Here is a 19,085-nt window from a genome sequence, read left to right as displayed (position 1 = left end):
TGTACAGGAGGTTTTAATTTTTTTAAATGTATTTTTTTAATTTGGTATCCCCGTAATCGCACAGACCCAAAGAATAAAGTAGACATGTCATTTGGGGTGCACAGTGAAATCCGTAAGATTCAAGCCCACAAGAAGAACGCACAAATGCGTTTTTTTACCAATTTCACTGCATTTGGAATTTTTTTCCCGCTTCCTAGTACACGGCATGGAATATTCAATACCATCTCTATGAAGTGCAATTTGTTACGCAGAAAATAAGCCATCACACAGCTCTGTACATGGAAAAATAAAAAAGTTATGGATTTTTGATCATGCGGAGTAAAAAATGAAAATGAAAAAACAAAAAAGGGCCAGGTCCAATTGCAGGTAGGAAAGTGCTAGGCCAGAAAGTTCCCAGAGAGAGAAGTCTATGAGGGAAGCTTAAAGGGATGGGCCAAAGTTAGGAAGTGTGTGGCGAGCAAACAATGGAGGGAAACCTTCTTAAGGATTTTACATCATGCATATTATGGCTTTAACATACCCAGGACACCTTCCAAACCCGATAGGCTAACAGCATGCCCAAAGTGTTTAGAACCAAATGCAGACCTTTGGCATGACCTATGGCAATGCGATCACTCACAAAATTACTGGCAATCAATCAAAGACCATATCAATGCTCAATGGAAATTTAACTTACCCATGGACCCGCTGCTTTTTCTCCTGCATATGGAAGAGGGGGGGAGGACCAAGAGGATGATTCCACCATTCAGCTAGATCAGTGGTTCTCAACCTTTCTAATGCTGTGACCCCGCAATACAGTTCCTCATGTTGCGGTGACCCCAAACCATGTTCAAGAATATAACGACTATAATACTGCCCCCTAAGTACAAGGATATAACTACTATAATACTGCCCCCTACGTACAAGGATATAACTACTATAATACTGCCCCCTACTTACAAGGATATAACTACTATAATACTGTCCCCTATGTACAAGGATATAACTACTATAATACTGCCCCCCTATGTACAAGAGAGAAAAAGGGCAAACAAGGAGAGACCAGGTCGCGCTCATAGAGTAGTATTTGAAGGTTAATTAATCATGGTTGGTGGTATTGCGAGTAATCAAAAGGACTGAGGCTCACCAGATGTGGTTGTGCTAAGTTAGGCACAACACTAGTTATCGCTCAGTCGTGGTGGTAGGGGTGCTGCCTTCAGACAGTAGACATCGAGACACGGTTTATTGCGAGTAATCAAAAGGACTGAGGCTCACCAGATGTGGTTGTGCTAAGTTAGGCACAACACTAGTTATCGCTCAGTCGTGGTGGTAGGGGTGCTGCCTTCAGACAGTAGACATCGAGACACGGTTTATTGCGAGTAATCAAAAGGACTGAGGCTCACCAGATGTGGTTGTGCTAAGTTAGGCACAACACTAGTTATCGCTCAGTCGTGGTGGTAGGGGTGCTGCCTTCAGACAGTAGACATCGAGACACGGTTTATTGCGAGTAATCAAAAGGACTGAGGCTCACCAGATGTGGTTGTGCTAAGTTAGGCACAACACTAGTTATCGCTCAGTCGTGGTGGTAGGGGTGCTGCCTTCAGACAGTAGACATCGAGACACGGTTTCCAACCCATTACCCCCTATGTACAAGGATATAACTACTATAATACTGCCCCCTATGTACAAAAATATAACTACTATAATACTGTCCCCTATGTACAAGAATATAACTACTATAACACTTCCCCCTATGTACATGAATATAACTACTATAATACTGCCCCCTTTGTACAAGAATATAACTACTATAATACTGTCCCCTATGTACAAGGATATAACTACTATAATACTGCCCCCTATGTACAAGAATATAACTACTATAACACTGCCCCCTATGTACAAGGAATATAACTACTATAACACTTCCCCCTATGTACATGAATATAACTACTATAATACTGCCCCCTATGTAGAAGAATATAACTACTATAATACTGCCCCCTAGTTCTAGCCCTCCCCTGCTGCCCCCAGTTCTGGTCCCCCCCTGCTTCCCCCAGTTCTGGTCCTCCCCTGCTGCCCCCAGTTCTGGCCCTCCCCTGCTACCCCCAGTTCTGGTCCCCCCCCTGCTGCCCCCAGTTCTGGCCCTCCCCTGCTGCCCCCAGTTCTGGTCTCCCCCCCTGCTGTCCCCAGTTCTGGCCCTCCCCTGCTGCCCCCATTTCTGGTCCCCCCCTGCTGCCCCCAGTTCTGGCCCTCCCCTGCTGCCCCCAGTTCTGGCCCGCCCCTGCTGCCCCCAGTTCTGCCCCCCCCCCTGCTGCCCCCCCTGCTGCCCCCAGTTCTGGCCCTCCCCTGCTGCCCCCAGTTCTGGTCCCCCCTGCTGCCCCCAGGTCTGGTCCCCCCTGCTGCCCCCAGTTCTGGTCCGTCCCCCCCTGCTGCCCCCAGTTCTGGTCCCCCCCCCCCCTGCTGCCCCCAGTTCTGGCCCTCCCCTGCTGCCCCCAGTTCTGCCCCCCCCCCTGCTGCCCCCAGTTCTGGCCCCCCCCGGCTGCCCCCAGTTCTGGCCCTCCCCTGCTGCCCCCATTCTGCCCCCCCCTGCTGCCCCCCCTGCTTCCCCCAGTTCTGGCCCTCCCCTGCTGCCCCCAGTTCTGGTCCCCCCCTGCTGCCCCCAGTTCTGCCCCCCCCTGCTGCCTCAGTTCTGGTCCCCCCTGCTGCCCCCAGTTTTAGTTCCCCCTCCTTCCCCCAGTTTTCATTCCCCCAGTTTTGGTTCCTCCATTTCTGCCCCCAGTTTTGGTGTCCCTCCTGCTGCTTCAAGTTGCAGTTTCTACTCACTGAGCAGAGCAGTCCTGTTCAGCGGGAGTCTGTATAGAGGAGAAGCCAGAGGGTCATGTTTTGATGATATCACCACAGGTCCTCTAGCTTCCCCTGTATACAGCAGCCGACAGGTCCTCAAGCAGTGAGTGCTTGTTACACACGCTTTATTCCGTTTTTGCCACAAATCGCAGCAAAAACGTAATAGAATTGCGACCCCTGTGTTTTGGTTGTTCGACCCCCGCTGGGGTCGCGACCCACAGGTTGAGAGCCGCTGGGCTAGATATACATGCTCTACTACTAGTAGCAAAAAGGTGTATAATGAATCACTGAATTCAACAATGAGAAACTTGGCTAGGCCAGATTGACTGGAAACCCTACGGCATAAAGAAAAGCAGGCCAAAGGTTTCTTCAGAAAATGGAAAACGTTTATTGTAACACATATGACAAGGGCAGAAATTATAGAATTAGTCACACCATTCCGTCTAACTGAATGGTACAACACACTATTCCTCAAAGGCACATTGGGATCTGTACAACTATAAGATTCAGAGCGATCATATTACAGAGGAGTAATGCCCTCACCGTGATGGACCAAGCAGCGGGTCCTAGCAATATAGTGACAAGCACAAATAAAACAACACACACCCTCCCCAGGGCATCCTCAGTCTTTATTCTCATGTTATCTTATGTCCTATTCTGTACAATGATTCCACTTTTTGTATCAGAAACTGCATTATGATTAACGATATTTCTACATCAGCTTTGTACCCAGCAAAATACTTCATGTTTAAGTTTTTCTTTTTTCTGTTATATATTGAAAAACCAAGTAAAATGTTTAAAAAAAAAAAAAAAAAAAAAAAAAGCTAGATGTATAATAAGTCAATTTCACTTTAGCTGACCTACAAACATAAAACCAACTTTGCACTGTTACTTTTCTGGCAATGAGCATTACTGTCAAACAATTTGTACTTACTAGTGGAACCATTAACCCCTTATACATTATGACGTAAATGTATATCATAATTCTGTTAAGGATATATGAACAGGGCTCACGGGCTGAGCCCTTTTCATACATGGTGAGTGTTGGCTACTGTAGTATTGCTGTATAATACAGTCCACTGGTCCTTTCCATACACAACCTTTCCCCCTCGCCATGCATTTTACATTGGTCAGTCATGAAAGGGTTAATAGTATCATAGTATATAAGGCCAGAAAAAGACGCAAGTCCATCAAGTCCAACCTTTAAGAATGAAATAAATGTTTTATCCTCATAACCTGTAATGCACAGAGGCCTCTCTTAAACATGTACATACAGTCTGCCATGACAACCTCCTGCGGCAGAGAGTTCCATAGTCTCACTGCTCTTACAGTAAAGAACCTTTGTCTATGTTGATGGTAGAATCGCCTCTCCTCTAGGTGTAGAGGATGGTCCCTTGTCCTGGTCACAGGCCTAGGTATAAAAAGATCTTTAGGAGAGATCCTTGTACTGTCCGTTCAGGTATTTGTACATTGCAATGAGGTCATTTTTCTAAACTGAATAATCCCAAATTTTGTAATCTGTCAGTGTATTCTAATCCCGCCATTTCCCTAATAATCTTGGTTGCTCTCCTCTGCACCCTTCCTGTTATACTATGTCCTTTTTATACACTGGTGCCCAAAACTGTACACAATATTCCATGTGTGGTCTGACCAGGGATTTGTATAAGGGCAAAACTATGTCTTTATCATGAGAATCTATTCCTCTCTTGATACATCCCATAATTGTATTTGCTTTAGCAGCAGCCCCCTGGCTGTTGTCACTAAAATTAAGTTTACCATCTACCAATACCCCCAAGTTCTTTTCAGCTCCAGTTTTACCAAGTAATTGACTGTTTAGAACATAATTATACTTTTTGTTTCCACGGCCCAAGTGCATAACTTTACATTTATCTACATTAAACCTCATCAACCATTTCTCTGCCCACTACTTAAGCTTCCACAAATCCCTCTGTAATGCTAAACTATCGACCTCAGTATTTATTACTTTACACAGCTTAGTATCATCTGCAAATATTGAAACTTGACTGTGTAAACCTACTACAAGGACATTAATAAAAAATATTAAAAAGAAGTGGTTCCAATACTGACCCCTGTGGCACTGAACTGGTAGTGTCAACCCAATCTGAGAATGTGCCATTAATGACGACCCTCTGTTTTCTATCACTAAGCCAATTACTTACCCAAATACACAGATTTTCCCCTAGTCCCAGCAGTCTCATTTTATATACCAACCTTTTATGTGGCACAGTCTCAAAAGCCTTTGAAAAGTCCAGATATACAACATCCACAGCATCCCCTAGGTCCAGTCTGGAACTTACCTCCTCGTAGAAACCAATCAGATTAGTCTGACAGGACCAATCTCTCATAAACCCATGCTGACGCTGGGTTATAAGGTTATGCACAGTGAGATACTCCAGGATAGCATCTCTAACAAACCCCTCAAATATTTTCCCCACCACAGAAGTTAGACTCACAGGTCTGTAGTTTCCAGGACCGCTTTTTGATCCTTTTTTGTATATTGGTACCACATTTGCTATGCGCCAGTACTGTTGAACATAATCAGTCCTCATTGAATCTTCAAATATTAGAAATAACGGTTTATCACGGTACATAGTTCATGCAGAACCCGGGGGTACATGCCATTTGGCCCTGGTTATCTTAGTGGTTGTTAGGTGGCGCTGTACCTCTTCCTTGGTTAAAAAGGAGAATTTACATTATTCTTCATTGTGTCTTGCACCAGGGAAAGTCGAGAAGGCAACATTCAGTAGATTGGCCCTTTCCTCATCTCCTTCCACCATGACCCCCATGTTATTCCTAGGAGGGCTTAAACTCTCCATTTTTTGTTTCTTATCATTTATATACTTGATAAAATAATTTGGTATTATTTTTGCTCTCCCTGGCAATATTTTTCTCAGTCTCTATTTTTGCCGCCTTTATCTGCTTTTTACAAGATTTATTTTTCTCTCTTTAATGCCTCATAGCTACCTTCATGTTTTAGCACCTCAAACGCCTTTTCTTTCTCGCTTATTGCTTTCCTTACAAGACTAGTTAGCCATATTGGCCTTTTCTTGTTCCTCTTATGCTTTTTCCCATATCGTATGTGTTTCTCACAGGTCTTTTTTAAAATATATAGTCCCATTTTTTGGGGGAGCTTTTGTCTTTGAGAACATTGTCCCAGTGTATGCCTTTAAGGTCTTCCCTTAGTTGCTGAAAATTTGCCCTCTTGAAGAAATGATATTATGATCACTATTACCCAGGTTCCCCCCAACCTGTAGTTTTGATACCATTTCAAGACTGTTGGTTAGGATAAGGTCCAGCAGTGCCCCCCTCCCCTCTTTTTGGATCCAGGACTAGTTGCGACAGGTAATTATCTTTTGTTGCTGACAAGAACCTTCTGCCTTTGAAGGACCTGCAGGTTTCTGCCCCCAGTGAATATCTGGGTAATTGAAGTCCCCCATGATAAGTACTTCACCATGCTTTGAAGCCGCATCCATTTCACTTACCAACATTTCCTCTGCTGCCTCCATTATATTTGGAGCCTTATAACAAACCCCTAGTAATATTTTATTATTCTTTTTCCCTGAGATTTCTGCTGAGATTCACTAAGTTTATGCGTCCAATTTCCTGCATGTGTCGCTTTCTAGCTGAGGTCCGCCGGAATTCACCTTCTTCCTGGTGCATGTGAGTGCTGATCTTGCGACAAAATTTCATTTTTAAATTTTGCGGTTTGTCCGAATCAGTCAGGTTGTCCGCAGGCCACGCCCCCGATTTGTGTCGCATGAAAGCCGGTGCCGATGCGCCACAATGCGATCGAGTGCACCAAATTAAATAATTAATAATTAAAGTTGCCTTTACCCTGTTGAAAACTCCTGAGATAAATGACATACAGTACAAATTTTTTTTTTCCTTGTATCTATTAGTCACAGGACTTTGGAAAGCTCTGCTTGCCCTTTCCCTCTACCCAGCAAGTACTTAGTGGACAGATGGTTCCCAAGACTTTAACTTAACCTTAAGACTTTTCAGATTTGGCTCTGGACACATCAGGATTCTGGTGTTACAATCTCTAATTTTAAATTGGATGAATAGCCAGGAGATTCCCACTGTGTGTTAACTACTCCACTTAATAGTTTCCCTTGCAGTAGTTTAGTCTGGACTTAGTGTTTACAATGCTCAACCACACCACCTGCATGGACTTGACACCTCTACAGCGCTTGGTGGGCTTATCGTTGGTGTCAACATAGATCTGCAAGCATAGTGCAGTTTGCACTGTTTTTATTAAATTTGGACCAATATTCCCAGAGATCTCATGCAGACAAAGTATGTGATTGATAAACAAGGAGGCAAGAATATTATCACTGGGTAGCTACTTTAAGAGAATCAGGTGACACATCTTAGAAAATATATCACATGCTGCACAAATTTTAGTTATTTCCTGGGAATTGGGCAAATCTGTCATAAAGTCCATAGGTATGCGTCCAGAGAAGAGGGAGAGGATAAAGCAGCCCTCCAGAGAATGCTAGGGACTTTGGACCTAGCACAGACTTTTCATGCTGTAACAACACCCTGGACATTACGGGACCACGATAGCCATCAGTAGGACCTATACAACAGATATTTAATTCCAGCAGGGCAATGTATCTCTTCTAGGACAAGGATACGAAAATTGTAGGGAACAATCAGTTTCCCAACAGGGAAATTATCAGGAGCAGAATCTTGGGTAGTAGCAATGGCGGTGGCCAATGGTCAATGCCAGAATGACATTTTTGTGATCAGTTATTACAATAATTTGATGTTTTGCCACCTCAAGGAAGTGTCTCAATTCCTCAAATGCCCACCTGATGGCCAAAAGTTCATAATTACCCTCTTAATAATTTATGGGCAGCACAGTGGCTGAGTGGGTAGCACTTCTGCCTTGCAGCGCTGGAGTCCTGGATACAAGTTCCACCCAGGTCAACAACTGCAAAGAGTTTGTATATACTCTGTGTTTGTGTGAGTTTCCTCTGGGTCCTCCGGTTTCCTCCCACACTCCAAAAACATTCTGGTAGGTTGTTTAGATTGTGAGCCCCATGGGGACAGGGACCAATTTGTCATGCATTGCATGGCGTTGCATAATCTGTAGGCGCTATATAAATAAAAAAAATCATAAAACTTTTCTTTAGCTGTATATTTGGTTGTCGTATATAAGTTGCCCAATCTGGAGAGAAGAGGAGGCGAACAACACACTGACCAAAATGATCCCGGAAGATATTGTTAACAAATTGTTGGAAGACAGAAGGGGCATTACACAAACCAAAAGACATTACCAAATATGAAAAATGTTTGCTTTTCCCCTTGTCCGCTTTGGTGACCATCGCAAACGGGATAATTGCAGGCAGTGACCTTTCCGGGTGCGTTCCTCTCTCTGTTCCAGCATCAGTTAGTTAGAAAATCGGGTGATCACGGGATAATTTCAGGATGCAGTGCAGGAGATCAGGCTGCGTGCGACCGTTCACATACTCAGCTCGGCCACGCCCCCTACTTCACATTTCCAATCATCCTACCTTCCTAGACCTGTGGTCAGAACCTTTAAATAGGGAGTTTGTCTATGTTTTTCTAACAATTCCTCTGATACTCAGGGTCCTCAAGAAGATCCAGACAGAGCAAGCCAGAGGAATCCTGATAATCCTGTTCTGGCAGAGGAGGGTATGGTTTCCCCTACGGGGAATTTTGGTAGCTTCCACTCCAACCCAACGTTACTGTATGTCGCAGAACAACTTTCTTCATCCATATTTATCCTCTTTGCACCTGGATGCTCAAAGGTGGTAATTAGCTGATAAAAGCTTCTTGGAAGGCATGGTCCAAACCTTACTGTGTTCCAGAAGACTGGCTGCAGTCAAAGCATTCTTCAGAATCTTCTGGTACATGCAAATAAATCCTGACTCATCCTCTATCCCATTTGTTCTACAAATTAACTGTTAGGATCAGTGGATCCTCTGGACCACCGCGGGAGATGTAACTAGCCAACACCCGGAACCGGAGCCTAGCGGCACCTGGTATTCACCAGAGCCCGCCGCAAAGCGGGTTGGACTTGCTGCGGCAGGATACCACTAGGTCGTTCCCAGGTGTGACTAGCCCACGGTGGCAGCCGAGGTCGAGGTACCTTAGTGGATGACAATCTCGTAGACAGGTCCAGGCACAGGGTCAGGGCAGGCGGCAGAGATGCAACGTCAGGTCCAAGTCCGGGGTCAGCAACAGGAGGTCCAGGCAGGAGGGAACGGGAACACAGGCACACGGAACACAGCAACACGGAGGAACTCGGGTAACACAGGACACAGGAGCGGGAACACACAGGAATACACAGGAACGCAGGAATAATCGCTTGGAAGCTTTCTCTAAGGCTATGAGGCACAAAGATCCGGCAAGGGTAACAGGAAGAGGCAGGCTTATGAAGAATTGGGCAATATGGCCAGCGCCAATTAATGGCGCGCTGGCCCTTTAAATTTGGAGAAGCGGAGGGGAGCACAGCGGAGGGGAGCGAGCCAGGAGCCGGGACGGGTGAGATGCGCTGGCGGCGCGCTGGCGGGGGCAGGGCGGCACGGGTGAGCCCGCGACCCACGATGTGGGTCGCGGGACCACCCGTGACATTCACAAGGATGGATTTAATGAGGGATTCTAATTAAATACTCTCAGAGCACACTTCTCTACTATTAACACATAATTGGAAGAAATCAGCCTCCGGTAAGAAGACATTTTAGAGCAATGAAGAATTTACAGCCTCCTATCAGGAAACCTTTCCCATTTTTGGACCTATGTGAGTTTTTTCAGATACCCCTAAAGTTCATCCTTTGAGCCTCAAGAAAGTACTTCCATTTACGAATCTAACCTGGAAGAAGCTGCTTCTGGTGGTCATCACTTCCGCAAAGAGGGAAGCTGAGCTATATTATGCAGAAAGCCATATCTAAGGTTCTAATCTCCCAAGTATTGGTGCTCAGAACTGTCCTGTATTTGCTTTCCAAGGTGCATTCTGATAACAACATCACTCAAGAGGTTTTACTCCCTTCTTTTTATCCCCAGATCCTAAAGATAGAGGTCCAATACATTGAAACAGCATCAAAACAGGACAAGCAGGGGATTGGTGGTTGTAACATTTCATAATTTTAAACTCTCAGAACCTTTAGGTAAACAGAGTGTACTTGCCTCAAAATCCTTTAAAAAGATACCATTCTTGCTGCTACAGCAACTACTTGGAAGAGGTTAAGAGTTCTCTGTATACATTATAATTTTGTTCAGTGTAATGTCATGTTAGTTAGTTCTTACATTTCACATAGTTCTGGTTGCATCCAACTATAAATTCCAAAGGCATGCTCAGCAATAGTGAAAGAAATCACAGGAAATGGAGATGTACTTCACTTTCAGCTCCTAGCAACTGTGTTTATTTCAGTCCATTAAATGCCTGCTTTGTTGGATTTGAGCAAATTATGCTGACAGCTAATTACACATTTTTTAAGTGAATGTTATGTTGTTATTTACTGCTTTTGTACAAATAAATACAAATATTTTGAAAGCGTTTTTCAATGGTGTCAGTCTTCTCCATGGTGACTGCTGTTATATGTGTTAAATGCATTTAGTGAGAAATTATCATATTTCTTATATGTCTGTAATGTGCAGGAAGGAACTGGATTCCAAACCATGTCCTCCATCTGTCAAGCAAAAAACTCTTTGCTTCTTCTAAATGTCACCGATCATATGCAGAGCTAATTATGTCACGGTATATTAAGAGAATGCAGAAAGATAATTCACCCTCAGCAATCACATCTAAAAAAAGGGCAAGCGAAACTTCTAAGACTTGCATCACCAGACCTGAAAATATAATTTATTAAACATTCTCCACTCATTTCCTTTTAGTCTTACCTACTCTCAGTGGTCTCTATACAGCTATATAATATAAGACAGGGCACTGTAATTGTATTTTTTTTCTGTTCATTGCTAGGGATCACTTCATCTCAAACCGGCAAAAAAAATGCATTGTTTATTTTAAGGTGATTAATAACTGTTGCTAACACAACATAACTAAGGGTCTATAATAGAAGAATATGGATAGGGATAATTAAACATACAGCTTTATTTAGAATAGCATCTATTTGTTACAAAAAATGTAGGGTAGGGGAAGACAGGATGTATTTACATTGTCCCATTGACCTGCTCTGCTCTCACTAGTTAAGCGGGAGGTGACTGCCCCCAATGCGCAAGTGCAGCTTCTTGTCACGGTCACATAGTTTGTGCTGGCCTTCCTGTGCATGTGTGCCGCCACATTCTTTACATACTGTGGCGGAAATTCCTCTCTCACACATGTCCAGGGAGGTCACCGGGCACTATGTGACCACCGACAGAAATGCACATTGGGGACAGTTGCTGCCGCCATTAAGAATTGATGACAGTGGAAGTGGCGTTGCCGTGGAGCAAGAAGAAGAGAGGGAAGTGTCTGAACGGCCCCCTCAAGAATACCTTGGACTGCCAAGGAGACAGTTCCGTCAATCGAACCGCTAAGTGCCACAGTGTGGCACAAAATTTAGTTATGTTAAACTAAAGCTGGGGTATTGAAATTCCAAAAACTCAGAAAAGGGCTAATTTCATTAGTATGTTCAGATAGTACTTTTTTTTTTACCTATCACTATATTTTCTCCTGGTATAGGGATAATATTATTTTGATATATATTATTATTAAAAATATATTTTTTAAAATGTTCAAATATGTGCAGAGACATGGTGTGAATTTTATTTTAACTTTTTTGTGGGAATGCATGTATTGGAGACATTGGACTCAGGGACAGTGTGCTTGCCTCAGCATACCCTGGGTGAAATAGGACAACCACGAAAACGGTCCCTACATGCCCCCAAAGTGAGGAGACGAAAAAAAGACCACAAAAATAACAATAACAAGAGCCAAACCTAAAAGCAGAAGTATAGAAATGGCAAGCCAGTAGATCTAACAATAGAGCTGTCAAAGAAGACTTTAACTAGCAATGAGTATAGCACACACCAGTTGTGTAAGTGGGAATGCTGCTTCAGGTAGAAAGGGCAGAGCTCTTAGAGTCAGAACAAATTGACAATTGCCAGTCCAAAACAAAGCTTGCAGAGAGTTAGGCTTGACAAATTCAATCAGCAGCACAGCCACTAGAACACTGTTCAGGCTGTAAAATAAAGTGAATCAGATAGAAATTCAGCATCCACTCAGCCTGTCAGTACATCAACTGAGGAAAATGCTGACGCAGATGTAACAATTACTTTTTATGGCTGTGCCTTAATCAATCAAATGTGTTTCCTTTTTATGAAATATGTTACTTGTATTTTGTAAAATGTAAGGATAATTTCTTCTGTACTTAAATTACAATTGAAAATAATGGGAAATATATAAAAAAAAACTATTACTGTTGAAAGTATGAAAATAATGATTACAGTTCATTGCCAAAAAATATGATAACTATTTACAGACTGTTTGCTATAACCATTAATATAAATTAATAATGTATAAAACATCACTGAAATCATTTATTGTAGTGATGCACCTCTGGTGATAAACTGGAATTCTAGTAGTTTGGATTACTTAAAGTATAACCGTCATTCTGAGCAAAAAAAAACTAAAAACATAAATCTGCTCCAGGTGTCCCTGGGAATAATTCCTCAAAGTATAATCAGTCCTCATTAAGTACCTTTTTTGTCCCATAGCAACCAGGGTTTCCAGCTCTCAAAAAAACTACAATCAGCAAGAAGGAGGGGCGGAGCCTGCCTCCTGTCACCTCATCACAAGCACCTACTGCTGGCCAATGACACCATATCTATCTATCCATCAATCAATCCATCCATTCATCCATCTACCTATCTAGCTCATATCTTTCTATCTATCTATATATGTATATCCTATCAATCTATCTATCTCATATCTATGTTTATCCAATCTATCTATCTGAGTCTGCACTGCAAACTGTTAAAAAGCTTTATTAAGTACATGATTAAAAAAGTGACATCACAGAAAAAGGAGAGATGCTGGTGACGAATTTCGGACAAAAGCGGTTAGCAGTCCTTAGTCTGTTAGAACAAACATCATGAGTATTTTTTATAGAACGCCACCTGAAACACGATAGCAGACATGAGAGGGGCGTGTAAATCGGAAGTTCCAAGTTCACATGATATTGTATGTAGGAGGAGTATGCAAGTTAATAGGTAGTACAGGTGATTGCATGATTTAAAAGGTATTGAATATATGTAAATAAGTAAATGTGAAGCATGACAATAGAAATTGTTTGATTGCAATAATTGACATATATTTAGTGGAACCCTTGTGGGAATCCCAAAAATGTCTTGAGTAAGGTAGTTACTGCATGTCCCTCATCTGTCCTGTGGTAATGAATGCTAAATACAGGTGGTTTCAATAGCGCATCTCTGGGCACCGCTGCCAGAGTGCAGAGTTGGTCCCATCCAAGGACAGCTATATACACGGCAGATGAAATAAAATTAAATGTAATTGACCAGCTGGAAATATCCCTGAAATATAAATCATGTTAGGGGGATTTTTTACACATCCATTTTTTTATCTTCAGTATGCTATCTGTGATTTTCATTGATAGCATACTAACCCTTTATAACTATAGTGACTCTTTATCATATACTACTTACCTGGTCCTGCGGAGTTCATGAAAGTGCATTGTCCGACGATCATCCCCTCTGCTGCGATGCACTAAAATCGTGCCCCCTATATCCTGCATGTGTCACTTCCCCATTCAGGTTCCCCATCGTGTGTGACATGATCCCCAAGCTAAATACCCATCCCAGCAGCGCAAATCCCGAAAACCTCAGAAAAACCGACAAAAGTGCTACTAACTAAGGAGTTCTATTTACTAAGGAGTAAATAAGCCCCATGATGTCAATCATGCACACAAGTCCCTTGGGTATTATACATTGTTAAACAATATACAGTCATATGAAAAAGTTTGGCCACCCCGATTAATCTTAATCATTTTTAGTTATCAGAATTTGGGTTTTTGACACTGGTATTTCAGTTTGATAAATGGACACAGTAATATTTCAGGATTGAAATGAGGTTTATTGTACTAACAGAAAATGTGCAATATGCATTAAAATAACATTTGGCAGGTGCTAAAGTATGGGCACCTCATCAGAAAAGTGACATTAATATTTAGTAGATCCTCCTTTTGCAAAAATAACAGCCTCTAGTCACTTCCTGTAGCATTTAATGAGTTCCTGGATGAATGTATTTTTGACCACTCCTCTTTATAAAACAATTTCAGTTCAGTTAAAGGAAACCTACCACCACAAATCTACCTATAAAGGTAGATTGGGTGGTAGGTGGATCAATGGGACGTGAGGATAGCCCTTTTAAGGGCTAATCCTCACGACCCCACACTTTTTTGATAACTTTTATTACATGCGCAGACAGCAGGATCGCCGGACGAGGGTGCGCAGCTACGCGGAGCTGCGCGCAGAAGATGGGTGAGTAGGAGGGGTAAAGTGGCTACCGGGGCGTGGAGTAGCCGCCTCGTGTAACCTCAGATGCGGCTACTCCACGCCCCAGTAGCCGCATAAGTAAATTTGAATATATGTGTAATAAAAGTTATCAAAAAAGTGTGGGGACGTGAGGATTATCCTCACGTCCCATTGATCCACCTACCACCCAATCTACCTTTATAGGTCGCCGAGCATGGACAGCCCGCTTCAAATCATCCCACAGATGTTCAATGATATTCAGGTCTGATATTCAGGTCTGAGGACTGGGATGGCCATACCAGAACATTGTAATTGTTCCTCTGCATGAATGCCTTGGTAGATTTGGAGCGCTGTTTTGGATCATTGTCTTGCTGAAGTATCCATCCCCGGCGTAACTTCAACTTTGTCACTGATTCTTTAACATTAATTTCAAGAATTTGCTGATGCTGAGGGGAATCCAAGCGACCCTCAACTTTTACAAGATTCCCCGTGCCGGCATTGGCCACAAAGCCCTAAAGCATGATGGAACCTCCACCAAATTTTACAAGTGCTTTTCTTGGAATGCTGTGTTTTTTGGCCACCATGCATAACACCTTTTTGTATGACCAAACAACTCAATCTTTGTTTCATCACTCCACAGGAGCTTCTTCCAAAATGAAACTGGCTTGTCCAAATGTGCTTTTGCATACCTCAGGTGACTCTGTGACATGCTTGCAGAAACGGCTTCTTTCTCATCACTCTCCCATACAGCTTCTACTTGTGCAAAGTGCTCTGTAGGTTGACTGATGCACAGTGACACCATCTGCAGCAAGATGATGCTTCAAGTCTTTGGAGGTGGTCTGTGGATTGTCTTTGACTGGTCTCACCATTCTTCTTCTCTGCCTTTCTGATATTTTTCTTGGCCTGCCACTTCTGGGCTTAACAAGAACTGTCCCTGTGGTCTTCCATTTCCTTACTATGTTCTTCACAGTGACAACTGACAGGTTAAATCTCTTTTTTTATCCTTCCCCTGAACAACTAGGTTGAACAATCTTTGTTTTCAGATCATCTGAGAGTTGTTTTGAGGAGCCCATGGTGCCTCCTCAGAGGAGATTCAAATATGAGAGCAAATTGCAAGTGGTCACCTTACATACCTTTTCTTATGATTGGATACACCTGGCTATGAAGTTCAAAGCTCAATGAAGTTACCCAACCAACTTAGTGCTTCAATAAGTCTGTAAAAAGTAGTTAGGAGTATTCAAATCAAGCAAATGATAAGGGTACCCATACTTCTGCACCTTTCAAATTTTGTTTGAATGCATATTGCACATTTTCTGTAAGTACAATAAACCTCAGTTCAATTCTGAAATGTTACTGTGTACATCAGTTAGATATATCAAAATAAAAAATGGCTGTTGCAAAAACTCAAATTTTGACAACTAAAATGATTAAGATTAATAGGGGGTGCCAAAACCTTTTTCATATGACTGTATAGTGTAGCAACTGGCACTCATTTCCACCATATGTGCCCTTCTGTTTTTATTTGTTGTGTAACAATATATATTCACATCAATGATGATTTTCTCTACCCTTTACTATCTCATAGTTATTGATGAGCGGACCTGAACTGCAAAGTTTGGGTTGTACTGAATTTCATGTGTTACTATTTGGAGGAAAGGAAAAGCAGCCAATCAAGCAGCTTGAAACCACAGGCATGACATCTGTTGGCATGCCTGTAATTGACTGGGCTGGATATGTGACTCTGTAGTATGAAAGGAGGGTCACATGTCCAGACATCAATACACATAGCAGATTGATCTGATCTCCTCTGCACTTAGGTGTACAGGAGAGGCGGCTGTTATTAGGGACAAGTGGAAATCTGAAATATTTGTCCTAATTAGAACCCTGTATTGGGCTGCTATAGTGGATGGATATTTTTACTGCTAATAGACAGGAATATTAGCATTTAGTGCATCATCCAGCAAGATCTTAAAGGTACAGTTTGCAGCTCCAGAAAAATCATCAATGAATTCAGAAAAATCATCAATCAATTTAGAAAAATCAATCTATCATGCCGTGGTTGTAAAGTAGCTCCAGTTTAATATGTGAATCTTAAAAGTGCTTTTGTTAGGAAAGCAGGGATTAAGGGACAAGGAAAATTACATTAAGAATCTGAAACACCTCAACAGACAGATCTATAATAGAAAAAATGTTTAAAACCAAAAGCCCAAGCAAAATAAGTCAACACACTAAAGAATTACAATCCGGTATCATAATTTACTAGAGAAAAATAGAATAAAAATGCAATATTATTATATAAGAAAGAAAAACAGTGGCCAAGAAAGCCAACAGATCCCTAGGATGCCAGCGTCCAATGTGCCAAAAAAATTACAGTATAATACCAGTTATAGCATACATTATCACAATGTATATAGCATTTTACAAATATCATATGACATAGAAACATAAACACTAATCAAAATACTTCATGACTGGATGTCAGAGGATGCGAGGTCGTGACGTCATGACGTGACGTGCGTGACGCCGCTGCCACTCCTCCCCCTCCTTGCATGGATCTTGTTGCGCAGCTTACCCGACTCCGAGTGAGTGTGGCCGCCGAGAATATACCGCGCCTGGCGGTTCCCGGTAAGCTGAAGTGGGTTGCCACGGCCGGGTCAAGGAACCCATACGCAGGTCTCTGGACTAGGCTGGTGCTGTAAAATCCAGCTGGAACGCCAATGGGGATGAGGAGGCCGAATGGAGTTATGAAGTGCTGACCGGTGAGGGGATCCTGGAGTGCGCTGGAGCATCCTGGAGACCATTTTTCCTAGCCACAAACGGAGAATGGTATGGTATTCCCTAATATTGTGTCTGCAATGGAGGCATGCTAAGAAGAGTGAAATACAGAAATGCTACATGAGGCAAATCATCTGGCCTGGTGTCAAGCTGAACATGCAGTGGTCCGCGGCATTTATTCTGTGGGGGTTTGGTAAGATGGAATGTACTTCTATTCATACTGACTCATACTAACCCCTTGCCTGTCCTAAGTCAGTGCATTGTACTAACAACTAACATTTGAAAACAGACATTATTGGCCCCTTTTTCTATAATCATGTGTATTTTGTGACACTCCAAGTTGTGCACTCAAACCTTACTGCCAGTTATTGAGCTTGGCCAACTATATCGCTGCATGAGGGCCACGGAGGTGTGTACAGGAGGCCGAGAGAATACATTTGGAGCTAACTATTATCTATTTGAGGAGTGGGCCAAGTCTGGCCTATAATGGACTGAGATGTTTATTCCAGTTTGGGTCTGACAGGCTGAGCAAAATCCTGGATTAGGTACTCTTGATATCGGCGTTTATGGAAGAACACTGACAGTATATGGAATGCTGTAATCTGTGGTCACTCTAGCAGTACAGTTGCATAAAATGTGACTTTCTCTGCTTAAATACTTTATTGCCCCCATCCCAGGAGATTAGTGTAATAGCAGAGCTGAATCTGTATTAATTTACACATGCCCTGGGAAGAAGGGAGGCAGAGCGCCTGTTGTAGTATCTAAAGAGGTTTGGTGACATAACCTCTTATTGTTTGGCGGATCCCGCCAGTGGTCAAGTTGGACTGTGTTTAACATCTTAACAGGTCTTTTTCCGCCTTTTTTTTGTCACATGTAATTGTGGGTCAGTCCTTCTTAGAGGCTGCTCTGCAGAAACAACTCTGCCTCTTTTGAATTTTGGTGTCTCCTTCTCCTTCCCCCCAAGCGTGTAAATGTCTTTCTACTGCTATGTTTAAATTGACGGTAATCTGTTGAAATAATTTGCAGGGAAAGAGTAAGTCCGCTGCGTCCCAGAGAACACTATAGATAGGGCTGGTGAAATGGGTCCTAAAAATGCCCAACGTAAATCTGGAGGGGGGGATAGACAAATTGTGGAAGGATTCTCCGGCAAAAAGCAGACAGACCCCCAAAGAAGTAGAGGAGGCAGGTGAAGGTGCCCAGATCTCACCCCCTCGGATGGAGGAGCTCCCGGCAGAATTAAAAGAGACCCTATCAGAAATCTTGACTGCAGTCAAGGACACTAAAACTTCAGTAGAAGAATCTAAGGCAGGGATTGGAACTATAAACGCTCAGATTGGTTCCTTACAAGCGGAAGTTATGACTCTCAGAGAGGAGATCAATAACACTAGGGAGACAGTTAAAAACTTTGAAAAAAAAGCTGTAAAGAGCTGGAAAAGAATATGAAAGAGATAAAATTAGAAGTTGCTCAAAATAGAAAAGAGAATCAGAGATTGCAGGAAAAACTGGCTGATCTGGAAGACAGATTGAGACGGGCAAATATTCGGATTATTGGTCTCAAAGAAGATGAACAGGAAAAGGACATGGCAGATAAGATACAAAAATTGGTCTACTGACATGTTTGGCACAGATGGCTTCTCCTCAGTATTTGGGGTGGAGAGAGCACATCGTGTGCCATTCAAAAAATTGCCACCAGGGTCTCCTCCCAGATCTGCCCTGGTTAAGCTGTTTAGTTCTCGAGATCGAGACTATATTCTGAGACAGAGCCGGGAGAAGGCCTCTGAAGCATTAAGAGAGATGAAAATCTCTATTTATCCAGATTTCTCTAAAGATACGCAATTGAAGCGTGCAAGCTTCAGAAATGTTAAGAAAAGATTAAGTGAGGCTAACTTACAATATGCTCTAATTTTTCCAACCAAATTGCGAATAATATACAAGGATAGGGCATGGTTCTTTGCTACGGCCCAGGAAGTGACCGACTGGTTGGACCAACAGGGTCTTTAATC

This window comes from Engystomops pustulosus, chromosome 3, assembly GCF_040894005.1.
Source record: "Engystomops pustulosus chromosome 3, aEngPut4.maternal, whole genome shotgun sequence".
NCBI classification, from domain to species: Eukaryota; Metazoa; Chordata; class Amphibia; order Anura; family Leptodactylidae; genus Engystomops; species Engystomops pustulosus.
The sequence above is the reverse complement of the archived record's forward strand: the minus strand, read 5'-3'. Positions refer to the sequence as shown.